At 41.1% G+C, this 20,069-nt stretch overlaps 1 long non-coding RNA gene across 2 annotated transcripts; it reads right to left on the reverse strand.

The window, feature by feature from the left end:
- Positions 1-12,853: 12,853 nt before the first annotated feature.
- LOC147441900 (uncharacterized) lies at positions 12,854-14,458 on the reverse strand. Of its 2 annotated transcripts, XR_015190164.1 has the most exons (4): positions 14,165-14,458; positions 13,925-14,033; positions 13,171-13,678; positions 12,854-13,064 (listed from the first exon to the last, which is right to left on the reverse strand). It is a non-coding gene; the product is annotated as an uncharacterized LOC147441900 (long non-coding RNA). The 2 variants fall into 2 exon arrangements; XR_015190163.1 differs by lacking the exon at positions 12,854-13,064 and having other exon boundaries at positions 13,348-13,678; positions 14,165-14,451.
- Between the last annotated feature and the right edge of the window lie 5,611 nt (positions 14,459-20,069).

The following is a 20,069-nucleotide window of genomic DNA, read 5'->3' on the forward strand; positions in this document are numbered from 1 at the left end:
TGCTTGTGCGTGGAATTGGTTCTGTTGGGGAGGTTTGATTTCCGTGTTGATGCGATGCTTGGTCGGTGGAGTGCTGATGGGCCCGTGGTCCTGGTTCTCTATCAATGGCTTCTGCCTGACTTCTTTTTTGGGATGGATCTCCTTTCAGCTCTCGGATCTGCTACATCTTGGGCTAGTTGATCTCGGTGCTTCTGATTTGGTTCGAGGTTCCTCGTCGCAACGAGTTGTCCGGTGGCAGCGGCCGCTCCTTGGTGGCAGCTCGGGTGTTCCTCTAGTATTGGTGAATTTACGAGTCTCTTGTCATCGGGGGGATGGCCTCTCTTGTTCGGCATGTGGTTGAGTTTTTGGACTGTGTTGGTCTCTTTGTGTTGGTTTATATGTTCTCTTTGGGTTGCTTTGGCTCGGATTGTGAGCAGAGCATGTGATATTGATTTTTGTTGTGATTGATATAATATCACTCAAAAGAGAAAGAGAGAGAGAGAGAGAGAGAGAGAGAGAGAGAGAGAGAGAGAGCTCTTCTTTGAGCTTCCCAAACACCTTGCGGACTCGCTGCTACTTTGCTTGTCTGGATGACTTCATAGAGTTCTTCCTGTTTGCTATGTCCTTCCGGACAACCATCCTTCCATGTCTATAGTTCCCTTGTTGTCCCGCTATCCTTGCCATTCTCCCAAGTCCCTCATGCTCCTTTCCCCCTTCCAGTCTCAACTTGAAAACCCCATTAGAGGTGCATCCTAGAAAGTGGAACTTCAATTTAAATCATTCTCTACTTCTGGACAGTATTCCCCTGAGAGAGGGACTCGAATCGTCTGGATCTTCCTGCAGTGGCTGACTCTCGGTCTTTGCCATTGCTTCTCCTCGTCTAAGAACAATAGTGCTATTGCATGCAGTCCTTGGCTAACTCTACCTCTTGGACATGCTTCGAGCTCTACCTCTACGAATCTGTCGCCTCTCTGTTGAGCATCACCTCTGAGCCGTGCTAGCGATCGTCAAGCTCACCATGTCCCATGCAGCAAGCCCATTGCAAACCTTACTTGCATGCACTTTCTCATCCGTCACCACATTCTACGCCTAGTTATACGTCCTTAAAGGTTTACTCATCCCTTTATTTATTTTTTGAAGCCATTGGGCTTGGTTCGACAGCAATTATGTGAAGGCAATATCTTATCGCAGCTCTAGTATGCCCCAACACTATCACTATACATCAAAACTAATATCAATATTTTTGAAAATTCACATCAATATATCTTTTGGAGCATCATCACTCCACATGCTACTTTGTCGTCTCTCTCTCTCTACTTCCTTTCATCCTCTCCACTACATTCAAGAACTTCACAAAACATTTTCAAATGGAGCTATATAAAACAACGATCGTTGCTTTCATCAGCAAAAACCTTGCTCTTTGAGCATGCAGTTGAAGTACTCTTCAAGGAATCATTTGAGAGAGACAGAGAGAGAGCGAGAGCGAGAGAGAGAGAGAGAGAGAGAGAGAGAGAGAGAGAGATTGGGTTTTGGGAACCCAAGATAGTGGATTATTATCCACTCAGTGTCCCAGCTGGTAGCCCCTACTCGCAGCCTCTTTATTATATTCATTCATTCAGGAGATTCCTCCTCGTTCCCATCCTTACGTTTCATAGCCAGTGTTGGAACTCATCTTTCAAAAGAATGACTAACGGATTTGAACACGTACAGTAGCACCAATCTCACCCATGAGGTGACTAGTGTAACTAACCTAACCGACAGTTACTGTTGCTTCAGACCTCGAGCCACACATTAGAAAAGAATCCAACTTGCGTCAGTAACGGCCAACTTTCCTGCCTGTGGCCACATCGTGCCCTATTGCCTCTCGACAGTCGCCACCTGCTTGCGAGCGGATCTTCTTGATTCCCATTAATAAAACATTAAACCAGATTGGGGCCCCCCTACTTGCCAAGGAGGAGGAATTTCTTTTAGTCCACCTATGCGTAGGATGTGCGCACATCCATAGTGTCCAGTATATTGAAGTACATAAGACAAATAACTCAATATCAAAGATGCAATTATTTTTGAAACAAACAATTTTTTTTGTTGCATCTCTATAGCTTACCCACGTTGTGGTACTTGTGGTGTTGGAGGGTGCAAAAACCTAAATTCTTTTGCTCTGGGTTTGGGAGCAAGTCGCTCGGTTTTTTCCTTGCTCGAAAATATCCGCTCGCCACTTGGTAAGACTCGTGCAAATATAGACAAAAGATTCTTCTGGATCCCAGGTACATAAAGTGCATCAACAAGTGTGAAAGAACTGCCATTTGCAGTAGTAAGCACAATTTTTCCAACTCCCTGAACCGGATAAGAGGCATTGTTGGCACAAGTAATTGAATTCCCATGAGGAACAGATTCAAGAGAGGTGAAAAAATCACGATGTGTGTTAATGTGCTTTGTAGCACCACTGTCAAAATACCACACATGTGAATTTGCAGCAACTGATATGCATGCATCATGGACAGCAAGATTATAAGTGCACTTTGCACTAAAAGCCCATTCTACATCAACATCAGCATCACAATCTCCTTTCACAAAAGACTCAACAATAGCTGCATTTGTAGTGGAACCAGCATTTGCAGTGGAACCACCCTCTTTCTTCTTAGCCTCTTTGGCCTTCAACTTAGGACATTGCTTGATCAAGTGATCATTATCTTCATAATAATGGCAACACATCTTCTTTTTACCCTTATCACCAAAATTTCCAAATGAATTGTTGCCAACAAAAGCATAACAGATGTTTTTCCACTCGTAGAAGAACCATGAGAAGTGGCTGCATCATTGATGTTACCACCTTTTCTTTGAGCAGCAATAAAAGCATGTTCAATTGTACTCTATCTAGTCCTTTTTTTTTTTTTGGAAAGTGACTATTGCAACAGCAATGTGCACAATGCATCAAACTTGACAACTTCAGGATTCCCTTGGGTTATAAGTCTCCAAGTACTAGCAAAAGTCTGGTAAGAATCTGGCAAGGCATCAAGAACAGTCTGCACAAGGGAACTGTTTGATGTACATCAATGCCCTGCACAATGTTCCAAGCGCCCTTTGATACAAGAATATGTTGCATCATATAAGCCCACATAGGGTAATTGTCCCCATCCAATCTACCCTCAGCAGCAAACATCTTGAGCACATCTTTGTTGTTATCAACCATAGTAAAAGATGCACCTAAAGTGAAAACTGCCCAAAAAGAGGAGAAGGAAAGCGAGAACAACACGTGCTATATAGCACAAACCGTAGAAGATTGTAAGGGACCTTTTATGCAAAAAAACGGCACTGATAAATGTTTTGCACAAAATGACGAAATAGGCTACATAGTACTAGTAGCTTGTAGTGGAAACGATGGCCAAAATGAGCCCAAATCAAAAATTTGAGCAGACTGAGCTCTTCGAACTCACCCAAAATATATGTCGACCTGTGAAGCTTGCCAAAGCTCACTGAAATGGGAGAAAGTGAGCAGGCATGTGCTCGAGTTGCTGGCGACTAAGCCCGAGAGGATGCAACCTGCTCTAATTGTTGGAATTAGGGTTGAAAAAAAAAACACACATCTTGGAGAAGACGAAGGAATCTCAAGGCACACAACAAAGAGTGTATTACATAGTGTGCAATGGAAAGATAGATAGCCCTAGAATGATGGGCGTATATACAATGCATGGGGGGGAAACCTCCTAGAGAGGGAAAAATGCCCCGGCGGTCCTAAGTGTGTTCACACACATCACTACCACATGTATATTAGCAAACACTTGTAGCTTTTGACACTTGCACTATATCACTCAGGAGGGCCTAGGAGAGCTTAGGAGCACTCATTTTTGGTCCTTTGTATCATTTGTACTCTTCAGTCAATCATTCCAAAGTCTTGTAACCTTGTATCTAAATCTAAATCTAAACCATTTGCATCCAATTGTACTCTACACTGTATTCAAAATGTGAACTAAAATTTCAGTTGTCTCATTTAGTGTCTCGTAATTTAAAAATGGTTATTCATTTTAATCCAGTCATTTGTCAATAATTCTGGTGCCAACCTAGTTTAAATCTATCATATTTGAAGTATACTTTTTCTAGGTTCTATGCCATTTGATTTGACCTCAGGTATCTAAACATGATTAGTGCATCTGATCACCTAGAACAGTTCAATCACTTTGAGTCTTAACTCTTAAATAGTTGTCAAGCCTCTATCTCATCCCCAATAGAATGGAAACACATAAAACCTTCTTCCTCACACTCTCACTCTTTATTTCATGGGAGAAAGACATAATTGCCAAAGGCTAAGTGAGGGTTAGTTAACCCCCACCTGAACTATTGGTAGAGGTCAGTGTGAGCTGGAATCCACATCCTCAACATGCATAGCCTTAGCATGGTCACCATTAGCCTAGCTTCGAGGGGGTGGGGGGGGGTTTATATTAATAATAAATATAACAAAAGATGCAAAGAAACATCAATATTTAATGCAACAAGCTAGAGCCGGTAAAATTCTATATAGACAAGTAGTCAAACATGCGATAGCTAAATGAGAGCATAGCTAGGGCATGCAAAGGTTTTGTAAATCATTACAAGGATGTAAGATGTTGGGAGAAATCTTGAACCAAAGCAAAAATTGACAACAATACTTACATTGGGAAGGGAAGTGGTAAAATTTGGTATAGACAAGCAATCAAGGATGCAAGAGCTAAGAAAAGGGAAACATCCATATTCTCTAAATGAGAGCATATCCAAGGCATGCAAAGGTTTTGGATGTAATGGAATTGATATATAATTATTTTACTACAGCTGACAAGTGGAAAAAAACATGACCGAGCTATGGGCTATGCGAAAGACATGACATTTATGTATGTTTTATTATTCAAGTGCTCTTTATGAGCTATGGCCATTTATGTCCACCGGCCAATGTATATTTATTTTGAGCATTCAAAAAATCTATAAATAAATACGTGCAAAAGAAAAATGCTCACTCTTTCAAGGGGGAAGATTGCACCCATTGTTTATGTCTATTGTTCTCTCCTCTCCTCTCTTCTCTCTCATTGTGCGGGTGTAGCACTCCACTCTATGGATGCATCTACTGCAGTTGGAGGGGCAGAGATCCCTGCAAAATACCAAAAACTACATGCTACAACTCATAGAAGAAACAAATCTACACACCTGGCAAATCCTGTGAGCATATAATCGAAGTCGTACGCATGCACACACACACACACACACACACACACACACACACACACACACACACACACAGGTTGTCAGAGACATGGAGTTGTTAATGCCACCATAGTCCTAAGCAACCAACCATAAATATACAAGGGGAGGATCACACCAAGTTGTGCATAATTGAAGAGGAGCAAAACATTCCCAAGGGGATAGCCCTATATAAGAAAGAGAGTAGGTGAGGTTCAACGAGTAGTAAAAAATCAACCAAAAGATCGAGCAAAACCCTTCATATTAATTGCATGTTGCTTCAAATTGAAGAGCAATCCAATTTTAGATGCAATTTACTGTAAGGAGGTTACCAAATAAGGAAGAGTATCAAGGCGTAAGGCTCAATGAATAAGTCTCTTCCTACTATTTTAGTTTTTTTTTTGTTTCTTCACTTTCAAGGTTTTGAACCTGCAAAATTTTTCTTTCATTGTTTTAAATTTTCTTTTCTCTATTAGGTCTCCCCTATCTCAGAAAAAATAAAAATTCTTTCAAAACATGTTAAGTGCATAAGTGAAGGGTGAGTTTAGGAAATGAAAAGACAGATGAAGGCGAAAAGTCAAAAGACAAATGAAGATGGAAAGTCAAAAGACCTTTTGTGTCTATATAAATAGGTGTTTCTCTACTCTTTCATTTTTCCTTCAACATTTTCTTCTAAGTTCTCTTTAGCGTTTCTCTCTCTCTCTCTCTCTCTCTCTCTCTCTCTCTCTCTCTCTCGTGCAATGTTGTATTCATCTTTGTTAGGTAATATTGTTGCAAATCTATGTGCTTCGCCATTGCCTGTCGTTACGTGCTATAGATTAACGCATTGTTTTTCTTATTTTTGAATGGAATCTTTGAATTATGAGCACCTTTTAATTTTTTTGAAGCCATTAGGAATACCTTTTAATTTTTTTGTTATTGTATGGTGCTGCCTTTGTTCAATCTTTGTTTTTAAGCTTGTACGTTGGTGTTTTTTGGCTATATTTTTGTTGTTCAATTCCTATTATAGGGTTTAAAATTGCTAATTTGGGATGTAGAGTTTCCATTTTTTGGATTACAACCTCTACGTTTTAGCTACTCTTTTAAGGGTTTGAACGTGTTCTTTTAGAGTTTGCTTGTGTTGTTTTAGGATTTGTAGGTGGTAATTTAGGGTTTCCACACATTAGATTGGCTTATGCGGGTTCTTGAAAGAGAGTAAATAAGATATGCTCTTTGCTTTCACTGTTTTGGATTCATATGCAAATTTTGTCTCAAGAATGGTCGATGTGAGGGTTAGATGATAAAAAGAGTCAAAAACCAATGCAAAATTTGGCATGAAGAGAGTCAATTGTCTCCATGATTTTTGGCAATGCTTCTCAACTCAACCAAAGATACCCCTATGGTTGTTTCAATGTCGGCCTTTTGAGATTGGGCTTTAGCTATAATTGATCAAAAATGCTACATGTAGGGTAGAAGAATATTAGGATTGTCTTTTGGAGTTTCTCAACTCCATGTTCCATGACTATGCTAAAAGCAAAGCCATACTTTGGAAGTTGAACTCTCGAAAGAAGATGTTCTATACACTTCTTTTCTTACAAGGAGGCCCTTCCTACCTTTGGAAGCTTCACTAACAAGGCTTACTTACTCTACTTCAGGGATACAAGAAATAGGAGTAGAATACACATACTTTGGGATACTTCCAGAAAGATCCCTAATTGGTTACAAATTGCCCCACCAAATTTCCACAAGGCCTCATGATTAAATGGGGTGCTTTTTGTTAGGGTAATGTTCAAGTGGCCTTCCAGACAACCCACACACCCATCTACTAATACTAACTATATTGTCCCTTATAAGTAGAATAAGGACTTAGTGAGATATTTCTCACTATTTGACTCTATGTTGGCCGGTTGTCAGGCCTCACCATATCAATGGTAGCAAATCTAGAACCATAGACACTAATATGTCAATCCGTCAATCCATGGAATGTAACTGACACTTACTAGTGCATGGATGCTACAAGAGGTTGCTATCCTCTCAGAGAACCCAATCCACCTTTCCAATTTAAGGTACAAATCTCAAATGCAAGTCAGGCACTAAAAGCAAGCCTAAAATCAAGTGACAATTTAGGGTAGCTACAAGACTCTGAATATACTTAACTTATTACATGAATAGTCCATGCCATAAAGTAAAGGACTATATAGAAACATTGATGGCAGTGAGGTCAACTTTATAGGTGCTCAGAGCCATACCCAAAAGAGCTGACAAATTACAAGCTCTTATATGTCTATACATATGGAGTCGATTGTCAATGGAAATCTATAGTTTTTGACAAGTATGGACGGCAATACAGAGCTGTAGAAAGCACAAACCCACACACTGCATTCGATGTCCTCAAGAAGTCAAATATCCATTTTACCACTTGGGAAAAATCATGATGCCTAATAGTAGTAGCTTAGTTTTAGTAGGTTGATTTGGATTCCAAAATCTCTTGGTAGCTTCCTCTAAGCATGCTCCATCTAGTATTAAGCTCTTAAATTGATTTCTATATGTGTTTTATGTAGTATGAGTATAAACAACTTGCAGAAAAACACACTTAAAACCACAGAGTCATTGTGAGAAACTTACATTAAACAAAATAGCTTTCCCCTGTGTATGCATAACAAGTCTCAGAATAGAAATTCCACACTATATGAAGGAGATATACGCAAGAGAGAAGATTGTGTGGATAGAACAATCGAATGCTAACTTTCATTATACAAAACTTAGGGTCAGGCTTTATAGCTTAGCTAAGGTCAAAATTATGTATTCTTGACAATATGGCTCATAAAAACAATAAGCTAAGTGCCTTGGGTATATAAATTATAAGATGGAATTCATCGCTCCCAATCTACTCAATAAAGGCTCAAATATACAACTATAAAAATAATAGTTATAGTTGTAAACCCTTCTTCAATCGCATGTGGTCCCTCTTTCAGTGGCATGTGTTAGCTTAGCTGCTAATACTACCCCCTTTCTAGCTCATGTCATTCCCCTTTCGACCATATGTAGGTTGGTTTATGAGCCGGTTGTCTTTAGGTGAAAAGCTTCAAAGGTCCTTCCTAATTGATATGATTTGAGACCTGCTATTCGTTCCTTGAGTATTTTTTGCTTGGGGTATTCTTGCTAGTCCATACATTATTCATGTAATGATTAAAATCCAAAATTCCAAAAATTCATAAATTAATACTTGTTTTCAACTTCAAATTTCAACATAATGATGCACAACATGTCTAAAGGCATAGGGGAATGCACAGGACTTGTAAAAAGTGAAAATTGACACATTAGACCAATATCATAATAGTGACCTTTTTTCCACATAAGCTAAGTGTCCACATTTCCTTGATGGTGTACATGAAATCTTAAGTGATTTGGAGCATGAAAAGTTGGTGTAAAGCCCCAAAACAAGATGACAAACTTTGAAATTGACTTATGTTGTGATTTGTGATGATTTATGGGCCCAAATAAGCTGAGATCTGGTGAGGAGACTTAGAAAATGGGTGCCAACATTCTACTGAGGAAAAAATCCCCCTTCATGAACAAAAGTCTATTATTGAGATAAGGAACAATTGCTCACAACATGGTATTTTGGCAATGGAAATTGGATATACATGCTATTACAAGGCTATTTTGTAATTCTTGATAAGTTTGGACCTTTGAATGAGAAATTAGCATGGATATGAAGACCCTGTAAAACTCACTAGTGATGAAACCTCCCCAAGTTTGAAGATTAGACTAGTATCACAATAGTGAACAATCTTTTGTCAATCCGTGAGACATAGCTAGCCCGACTAGTGCATGGAGGCTACAAGAGGTTGTCATTTTCTTGGAAAAACTAGTCTACTTGTTGCCAATGTACAAAGCGAATTCAAGTCTGTGTCAAGCACTAAAAGCTAGTTTGCTTTATCGCAAGCATCAAGTGACAATTTAGGGTAGCTACAAGGCTCCGGCATGCATTTTAACTCACTACAAGAATAGGCCGTGAAACAATAGATTTCCTTGAGATATCAAATTTCCATTTTAACACTCGGAGAAGGTTTTATTTCTATAGCCGTACTACCATTCTCTGAGTTGTGGCATAGCCAACCATGCCATATGAGCCAAAAGGGAATGAAAACTCTAGCACGTTTTGGGTATTTGCTAGTATTGATTTTTTGTGACTTTTCTTTGTATGAACATTGTGCCTATGGCAAGAAAACTAGAACTATTCATTTGCCATTGAATAGAAAGGGCATTGAGCCACTAGAGTTTGTACGTAGTGACGTATTCGGTTCTATGCTGACCAGATCTTTAGAGGGAGCTAATTACTTTGTAATATTTATAGATGTCTCTACTCGAAAGGTGTGGGTTTACTCTTTGAAACATAAGGATGGGGTATTCTCTACGTTCTAGAAGTTCCTTGCACTTGTCTATTCATTTGCCATTGAATAGAAAGGGCATTGAGCCACTAGAGTTTGTACGTAGTGACGTATTCGGTTCTATGCTAACCAGATCTTTAGAGGGAGCTAATTACTTTGTAATATTTATAGATGTCTCTACTCGAAAGGTATGGGTTTACTCTTTGAAACATAAGGATGGGGTATTCTCTACGTTCTAGAAGTTCCTTGCACTTGTCAAGAATCGGTGTAGGCAAAAGGCTTAAGAGCTTGAGGACTAAATGGGAAACATGTTTTGAAAGACATGACAGACTTCTGTGCAAAGAGAGGGATTTGGTGGAATCTTATAGTGCCATATACACCTACTCAAGATGGAGTAGCTTCAAACCAAAATCCTTGTGTCAAATTTTCCATAGAAAGCATAGTTGTAATGTGCTTTTGAATCATACGATTCATACACTCATCAACTTTATTCTGGGGAGGTATGTATGGCCCAGTAAATAGATCACATCATAAATAGATCACCCCAAAAGCCTTGTGTCAGATTCTCCATAGAAAATATAGCTGTAACACGCTCAAGAATCAAACGATTCATATGCTTAGCAACTCCACTTTGGGCAGGTGTGTATGGCATAGTAAACAGTTTGCATCATTGAAAAATCACCTAGTACGCTATTAAATTAGAAGATTCCACAAGAGTTTTGGTCAAGCAAGAAACCACACGATGATCATTTACGTGTCTTTGGTAACAAAGCATATGCTCATGTGCCAAAGGATCTTTAAAAAAATCTTGACCCAAAGTCACACAAATGCACCTTTGTTTGCTATCATCTTTGGCACCCGAAACCTCATAAAATTACACGTGATTTTCAATGAGTCAAAGGTTCATAAGAATATAATCAAAGAGGTTGAGTACAGAAGATCCATATTTGAGGATGTGGCCTCAGATTTGGTATGAACTCAAAAGTTTAGTGAGGAGCCTTCCACTAGCAACGCTCTAGAGAGAGAGCAGAGGGCAATCTAGCAAGGAGACATCCATTGGCAACACTCAAGAGGAGAGTAGAGAGCATAGTCAGGGATTGAGACCCTTTAGTAGAGCCTCACATCCACTTAAGATTTTTTTGGATAATGTCATGCTGACTGACTACGGAGAGCCGTTTTGCCTCCAAGAAACCATACAAATGGATGATAAGCTACATTGGGACCAAGCTATGCGGTCAAAATATGATTCAATTTTCAAAAATGAGACTTGGGAATTAGTCAATTTGCACGAGGAAAAGAAAGATTTACCTTGCAAATCACTTTACAAGAAGAAGTTTATATCAAGAGATCCGAAGCCTAAATATAAGGCTAGACTCGTAGCTGAAGGTTTCAAGCAGTAGAAAGGTGTCAATTTTGACTAGTAGCTATTGAGAACTTGGATTTGGTCCAAATGGATGTGAAAATAGCTTCTCTTCATGGTGATCTCCAACTCAATGTGTACATGCAACAACCTGGAGGGTTTGTTAAGCCAAGCACAGAGAAGCTTGTGTGTAGACTTAGAAAAGCGCTTTTAAGGCTTGAACCAAGGATCCAAGCAATCGTATCAAAAGTTTGATGTGTTTATGCAATCTCATGAATATAAAAGGATTCAAGAGGATCACTATTTGTACATGAAGAAGCTTTGTGATGGATCTCATTCTTGTTGTGTTACATGTCGACAACATCCTTATCGTTGAGAAAAACTCTCGTAAGATTGCAAATTTGAAGCAAATATTGGGTCAGACTTTTGCTATGAAGGATTTGGGTGAAGCTCGTCACTTTCTTGTACATTGTCATAAAATCTAATATCTAACTAACCCAAATGATTTTATCATATTAAACTGGTCATTTAATGTGGGAGAATAAACGGGAACAAGAGTTTGAAAATAGGCATGTGCTTATGGATTAATCTCGACACGGGGTCAAAGTCAATGGGTCCAAATGAAAGATGGTCTACCAAAGAGCAAATGCTAGCTAATGGAGCTAGAAAGACCTTAGGGTTATCTTCTTCATTAAAGACCTCCAAAGGTTAGTGTTAAAAGTCCTTATACCTAGGACCTTACACAAGCTAGGGATGTGCTTGAAGTGGGAACCCGGCCCAATCTTGAGGTGCTTGTCGTGCTTGCTGACTAAGATGCTTGAGGGACTTGTCGTGCTTACTGACTGAGTTGCTTGAGGTACTTAATGACTAAGGTGCTTAAAGTGTTTCATGACTAAGGTGCTTGAGGTGTTCCAAAAATTCAAACCCTTGCCTACACAAAGGGAGGCGAGCCCTACAAGCAGGGACATAAGAGAGCACACACACGCTCACTTCAAGCAAGCCAAGTCAAAGAGACAACAAGGACACATGTCAAGTTCCTCCCCATGTTGCCTTCATAAGGTGCCTTAAGCTTATTGGTTACCTCTAAAGGGATCCAATGAGAATTCAATTATTTAATTAATTGTTTAAAGCATTTTTCAAGCCCTCTCTCTCAAAGGAGAAAGGAGGACACTTATTCAAATGCTACATGGTTACTTGATATGCACTATGCATGTGATTGGCTAGGATTGCAAGGGTCCAATCAAATGTAAGCATGAGCTACAAGGAAGGACTGACCAAAGCAAGCTGGGGGTGGGCTTAGGGAGTATACTCTCATACACACAATCACATGCTCATTTTGACTTGATGAAAGTGCAATAACTCCATCTCCTTCTCCAAACTTGTTGAGAAGTGGAGAGCCTACACCAACACTCTTGACTATGTAATGCAAATCCAACCAAGAGCCATGTTTCAATGTTTAAGCTTGTCATCTTCTTCATCATCATTATTATGCTATGCTAATGCAACAAGAGTAGTAATAAATAAATAACTATTTCTTTCTTGTAAAAATGCTTCTTTTTCTTCCCTACCCTCAGTCCCTGCTAGCTCTCTCCACCTTTTAAGGTGTTTGAGTTTTTAAGACGGAGGCCGAAGACAAGTTCATGCTTTCGATTAGCTAAATTACGGACATAATTGTGGTGCTTGAAGCTCTCTATCTTCATGCACCATCAAGGTCTCAAGGAGCACAAATCTTGTATTGTATCAAGTCTCTCTTTATGGGAGAAATTATAATACAAAAGCCTTTTGGAGAGGGGACCGGCTCCACATAAATCTGGCCCTGAATTGTTATCAAGTTCTCTAATTCTCTCTCTTGCAAAAGAGTTATTCATGCCAAGTTAATTAAGTATAATGGTTATGTTGCTACCACTAATTAAGTTCACCTTCTGTGTTCTCAAAGTAGTCTCATAAAAATGCTCACTATAGTTCTCTTAATTCCGCTATTCTCAATGTCCATAGGCCATTTCCATTACATACATCAAGCATGACACATCAAAGGGCATTCTTGAGTTGTCTCAATTACTCTGCAAACCTTTTCTATGTAAATGCCCTCCCAAACAATAATCATCCACAACAAGGATCAGTGCAAGGCTTGGTATGTTGCTTGCATACTGCATGATAACAACACAACCTCTATCTCGTTAAAGACCTCTCAGAACATACTTGAAGGCCTCTTGAAACATACTACTATTGCCTTTAAGGAATCCTGTGCATCACCTGTATGATGTGAAGCGTGAAGACGTTCCATGCTTCAAAAACCATTAAAATAAACATATCCTGTGCATCACAGGTATACAATTAAACTCGACAGTTTTGTGTTGTTGGGCATAGTTGCAGCTCTGATAAAAGTTTACAATAGACAATACAAAGCAAGCAATTTTCAAACAATCCTGCTACAGAAAAAGACCGCTTGAATATTAACGTTGAGAGAATTGGCCGCCTGTTGTAAAATGACAACCCAGCTATCTCCCTTATTACAAACCATGGAGCATGTCTGGAATATTTGCATTTCTGGTCCATGATCAGACTATACAATAATGTTTTCAGTACAAAACTAGCAAAAGTCTTTCTAATGGCATGATAGTCATCTAAATGCATCACTGTTGCTTGTGTCAATCCAAAAAATATGTTCGAGCATAGCTGAGTGGCCAATCAACAGTCAATGAAGATAGATGGATCGCAACAGCATTCGTCCAAGAGACAACAGCAGCAGAGTGCAGCTAAACTGCAAAACCGTACCACACACTCCACACACATGAGAGAAAGCACAAAATCTATAATACGGTGCTTAGAAGTGCATTAAGCATACCAAACAATATGCATATCAGACAAATGTGCAAAAGCCAAGAACCTGAAAGTGCATTAAGCACTAAATAAACATGAAGCCTATCAAATACACCATTTCATGTTCATCGGCCAGATCCACAAAACTCCCCCTACACACACAAACCTAATAGTAAGGAAAATTTACCAGCCTCCGAGGAAACCCTGGCTACTCTTGCCCGGAGGCGGTTGCTGAGCATATTGCGGTGGGGGTGCAACAGGCGGAGGCTGCTGATAGTATCCCTGAGGAGGGTAACCTGCCAAAAGAAAGGCAAAGTTGAGATGCGCAACAAGTCGTTTCAAGCCCAGCCCTCCCTTCCCTCACTCTATCTCTCACTTCGACAAAAGAATTCTCGCTTGGCCTGATGCTCAGCCGAATAGCGCTTACCTTGCTGCGGATAGCCATAAGGTTGCTGCGGAGGGTAACCTTGACCTTGGTAGGGATACGCATACTTCGGCTCATCCGCCATTTAGAGCACGCACACACGATCTGTGTCGCACAAACTCTGAGAGGGGAAGTCACAAAAGCGCACTCACGCACCTCACAAACTCAGAGATGGGGAGCCGATGGAGCAGATCTGAAGCAGAGGCGGGCAAAACGGAAGCTCTAGCCTATTGCAGACAAAGAAACGTGAGAGGGAGCTGAAGAGATCGCGTGAGCGCCAACCAAATCTTTTCAGATGCCAGAAAAAGGAAACGCGGGGTTGTTCACGCGGCTTTAGAATTGAGAGAATTGTGTGTGCGCGCGCGCGTGTGTGTGTGTGAGAGAGAGAGAGAGAGAGACTTGAACGGAAGCCTTGTGAGGGGTGGAGGATGCGTGTGGGTCACACCTAGACGGAGTTGAGAGAGAAGAAAAAACGAGAGAGTGAATTGGATCGAGGCTTTTTGATTGAGCTACACCTTCTATAGAAAACTAGTCTTGCTTGGTGGGCAAAACGAAAGCTCTATTGCAGACAAAGAAACGTGAGAGGGAGCTGAAGAGATCGCGTGAGCGCCAACCAAATCTTTTCAGATGCCAGAAAAGAAACGCAGGGTTGTTCACGCAGCTTTAGAATTGAGACAATTGTGTGTGCGCGCGCGTGTGTGTGTGTGTGTGTGTGTGTGTGTGTGTGTGTGTGTGTGTGTGTGTGTGTGTGTGAGAGAGAGAGAGAGAGAGAGAGAGAGAGAGAGAGAGAGAGAGACTTGAATCAAAGCACCTAGCCCTTGTGAGGGGTGGAGGATGCATGTGGGTCACACCTAGACGGAGTTGAGAGAGAAGAAAAAATGAGAGAGTGAAGTCGAGGCTTTTCGATTGAGCTACACCTTCTATAGAAAACTAGTCTTGGTTGGTGGGCCTTTGCCGTACAATATAATCTAATAGATTTTGGAGCCTAGCTGGTTACTTGGTCAGTTGGTTGTGATTGTTGTCGCCTTGGGTTTTGTTCTGGTGACACGAGAAAATGCGTAGAACCAATTGATAGGCACCAATAATAGCTCAGCTTGGGACTTGATGAGCATTGGGGAAAAGAAAGTTGAATCCCATAGTGATTCATATATGACAAAGAGCTACTAAAGAGGGTAATTGAATCAAGCAAAAGGGTTGCAACTTAACCTACTTTGGTAGTTGTTTGTAGATTGCACCATTCAACCTAGTAATATAGACCATTTCGTCTATAAACCGTGGAACCATCTTTGAGACACCCATCTTATTCTCAATCAAGCATAGTCAATTTTCCTTCATTTCAATATATAGGTTGAATTGCCAAACTGTGAGAAAAGAAATGCATGTCTATTTGACATATATATATATATGATGATTGAAATTGAGAGCATGCATTGTTGAGGAAAACATGTGGCTAACTAAACTTAAGGAAGCTTTGACAAACTCAAAAATACATAAAGCATAAACAGACTATCAAAATTGAAGTACACTTCCGACCTGATAATCGTGTACGAATGTCATCCAATTGTGCAAGTCAGAGGACAATGTTTGAGTCAAGCTACAAAAAAGCAATGTGAATAGTTAAACATATCGTCTTGCAATCAAACATCATAGACTGAAATTACAAAGTATACAGTGCACGTCATGCAAAGGTGCCATACAAAAGTATGGTGGAGAGTTGGCAATATGGTCTCGCCAAAAATTATAAGAAACGGAAGCCGTGCCCTGCCTCGTAGCGTTTATGTGTTGTGCCAAGCAAACGCATAGTTATGGGGTGCTAAATACAGATAACAAACCTTGTAGTGTTGTCGAGCTAGAGTCATGCTTGTGCAATTGAAACGTCCACTGCTGTGAATATGTGTCCTCCCTGCTAGGCACAAAACATGCATTAAGACAAATACAAGAGATGTGGCATATTGCTTAATCTTAAAGAGAAGCAGATTCAATTTTATATTCTATATCGAAGATTTGCTACATAAAGAGTTATGGATGCTTTTCGATGTATTTTTCCTCGTTAAAATTACTTACTCTTACTCTCTCTCTCTCTCTCTCTCTCTCTCTCTCTCTCTCTCTCTCTCTCTCTTTGTGCTCAACTGTCAACTCTTTCTCCTGCCTTATGTTAATGAAGCAAGTTTCCTAGCCCTCTCCTTATAGACCAAGCATGGCTTCTCCTCAATTATGCAACTCGTCGGCCATGCAGTAGCATGCTATCATACATAGGGTCTATCCTCAAGAAGTCTAGGGGTCCTTTGCTGAGGATGAGAGGCCAAGGTATCCATTCCAGCTGGTTGCACAGGATCGATGGCACATACAGGATTCAAATATCTGCGCGATGGTTAACATCCCTTGATATCTTCACAGGCTTGGTGGCATGAGGTTCTGATGCAATCCCAAAGAGTATCTCTAGGAGCTAGGGTTGTCGCCAAGCCAAAATAGCAAGGACTGGGTCTTGCGTGTTGCTGTCGTCGATGTTGCAAAAGAGAATATTGCTTGGTTTGTTGTCACGATGGATGATATCATGGACATGGCAACGTGAAAGTGTTCGAGCAAGGCTGGCGACGATCGGAGCAGCCTCACGATCGTCAAGCTTGAAGAGGGGAGGGCGACAGTCTAGCTTGGTGAGGAGATCACCAGCATCGCAGAAGGTAGTGAGGAGATGGAAGCACGTGTCATCTCCCTTGAAGGTGAACACGAGGGGGAGGATTCCGAGTATGTCCCTCAAGTACTCGAGCACTTGGGCCTTCCATCGGAGTTCGGTGTTTGTAAAGTGCTCCTCAGCAATGAGCTTTGTTTTTCTTGCATAGGCCGAGAAATCATGATCTGATCCGTCGTGTCCTAGTGATCTCTCTCTCTCTCTCTCTCTCTCTCTCTCTCTCTCTCTCTCTCTCTCTCTCTCTCTCTCTCTCTCTCTCTCTCTACAAAAGTATAACTGAATTGAACCAAAATGTCAAGCATAGAAAAGAACGCTACATGATAGTTTGGCTCAGAGCGTCCAAGAAGATTACCATTGATTAGGAAATTACGCAGAAGCCCTTTGCTCCATATTGAAAGGCTGGGCATATAAGCCTAACAACTATAAGTGCTAACGGAAGGGGAAATGAAAAAAATGTTCAGCTTTATGAGTACAAGGGCAAGAGAAAGAGTTAAATTTCGTCATCTCCCTTTGCTCCTAGACCTCTGCGTCCATGTGAGCTTAATTTTAAGCCACATCCATAGCAAAATCCTGGAAGCAAGTCCAGATGCCATGCCCATTAGCTCTTGAGAGAAAAAGCAGCAGCTTCACTTCCAAAAAGCATGAACCTCAAAGCCCGGCCTCACACTCACGATTCTTGCGGCGAGTGCCCTGAATGGGCGCTGATCTCGTGCATGCAGTTGCAAGGAAAAAATATTTTCTAGCTCTACAGATGCTCCTATGATTATCATACATTATCCTCTGGTCGAAGTTCTTGTCACACGCATGCGTTGTCCCCGTCAATTTGCAGACATATAAACTGCCCTAGACATGCTGAATATAGCAGTTGAATCTTCCATCGCTACTACAGCTACTAAGGTCTGATTAAATTTCATAGCATTCTTCCTTCAAAAAGTGTGGTAGCTTGTTGTGCTCATCCTCCACATTGTGCAAGCACGAAGCAGAAGAAGCCCTTTGTGGGTGCAGCCGCAATGTCATGCAGAGACTAGAAGAACACCAGGAGGAAGACATAGAAGAAAGGATCTCTCTCTCTCTCTCTCTCTCTCTCTCTCTCTCTCTCTCTCTCTCTCTCTCTCTCTCTCTCTCTCTCTCTCTCTCTCTCTCTCTCTCTCTCTCGTGTTGATACATTCAAGCAATCAAAGCACAAGGAAACAATAGAGTGTCCAGAGACAAACCTGGAGAATTTCGAATGCGATTTTACTTCTGCTTCTACCTCTTGCTTGCGATTGGTTACTTGTTTATACGGCAGAGCAATCTATATATAGAGCAGGAAACAGTGAACATCATAAAAAGCTTGGCATGGCGCAGCTGCTTTTCTTTGGTTGGACGCGATGTGCTGTTTTTTACTTGATTCTGCATGTGCCACGTGGTGGCTTGTGGGTTCAAAGAGCAAAGAAAGGACCTTTGGCTCACCAAGTGAATAACAAAGTACCTTTCTTTTTTGAGGTATTAAAAGAACTACGTTGAAGGTTCTACAATTTAGGAGAAATTGTTGAATTTATTATTCGTGGTATTCTTTCTCGTCATACAACCCCCACTCGCATAGGGTGCAGAGCATCATGTGAACTCCCCCAAAAAACAACCATATAATTTTATGATCCCACTCTTGTTTCAAAGTAGCACAATAGCCAGTGTAAAAGCCTACAGAGCGGGATGGGGTGAGTTCAAGTCCCTAGGGCACAATGGGTTGACCGCTTTCTTTTTTCCTCAAATCAATCGTATGACCCATTCTAACAAGGATTTTTTGTTTTCGGAGGGCAGGGCAAGCCCTGCCGCTCCCCTTATCCACCATAAAAGTGGACAAGAAGAACGACCACGACTATGCCCCGAGAAACCGAAGGCAAACGCTTTTGTCACTAGTTTCCTCTGGACTCGGGAGGCCAGAATTATCTACACTCTTAGGGCGATGACTATTCCCTTGAGAGACCCATTTTGGTGGGCGTGACAACGACCAAGTACCTCTGTTCAAAGGCCCAGGTACTGCGGGACTTGCTTCGGTCTGCCCTTTGGAGTTGCCTCCTCCAGGTAACTTATCGCTCACCTCACTAAACTGCCTTTGAAACCCGACGGTTTTCCCCTAGGAAATGCCATACCCGCTTGGAAGGGCGTCGGCACCGTTGATCTAACAAGGATTGTGCACCGTTGATCCCTCCTAAAAAAGAAGGTATCAAATAGTGAGCAAAATTCAAATCCAATGAAGCAATAGCGGAACTTCGAGCCAACATGGGCTCAACATCAAACACACAGCGAGCCAGCTTAAGCTCCAACCAAACAAGGAGCGAAACATGAGCCAACATGGCTCAACACTGAAAACGTTGGTGACCGAGCCATCATGGCTTAACTCAAGGCAAGAAAGTGACCAAATGTGCACTTTGACACAGACACGACTCTATCTCTTCAAAAATGCGAGCATCGTGCTAGACAAACACAACTTAGTTCACTGTGCCCGACTCCTTTAGTGGCCAGTAATGAGCTGAAGACCCATTTAAGTATACAAAGAGGCTGAGGGGGCAAATGTGCAAGCACTCAATATGGGGTCAAAGATGGGACCAAATGGAGCAAAGGAGCTACATCCACCCAACCTCTACAAGTAGCTTGAGAGCATCCAAAAAGCTCACTCAACCTAACAGATTCCACTCGACTATCGCAAGAACCAGGCTTAGTCAGGGCAAGGGCAACTTTTAGGCCCCAACGACCCTCCAACACAGTTTTCAAGGATTCAAGGATGTCTATAACTGGCTCAAGCATTCATCAAGGAAACCTTGGCCATACCCAAGAAGAATATCCTTAAGACAAAACTTACTAAGTGTCTTCTTGGTCAACACTCAATAAGTTTGAAGACTAATCTTCAAAATATCACACCAATGCGAAGAAAATCTACAAGGACCGACTATCTACACGCTATATAAGGGTGGCAATGAAGCTTAATAGGTTTCTAAGGGTCACTTTAAATTTCAATGACAGCATGTGACTTGCAAATGATATGGGTCCAAATATGTATGTAATTGTGAGATTGAGGTTGACCAAACACTGTAACCAATCTCACATCGAAGCGGGGCATCTATCACAAAGAGAATTCTTGAACTACAAAGAAGCTATGAAGGCTCAAGAAGGACAACATGACTTGTCTCTACTTCCTCTTGGGCGTAGTGCACCAATGAGCTTGGCAATGTGCTTATA

Source organism: Adiantum capillus-veneris, chromosome 14 (genome assembly GCF_014529385.1).
Source record: "Adiantum capillus-veneris isolate H3 chromosome 14, ASM1452938v2, whole genome shotgun sequence".
Classification (NCBI taxonomy): domain Eukaryota; kingdom Viridiplantae; phylum Streptophyta; class Polypodiopsida; order Polypodiales; family Pteridaceae; genus Adiantum; species Adiantum capillus-veneris.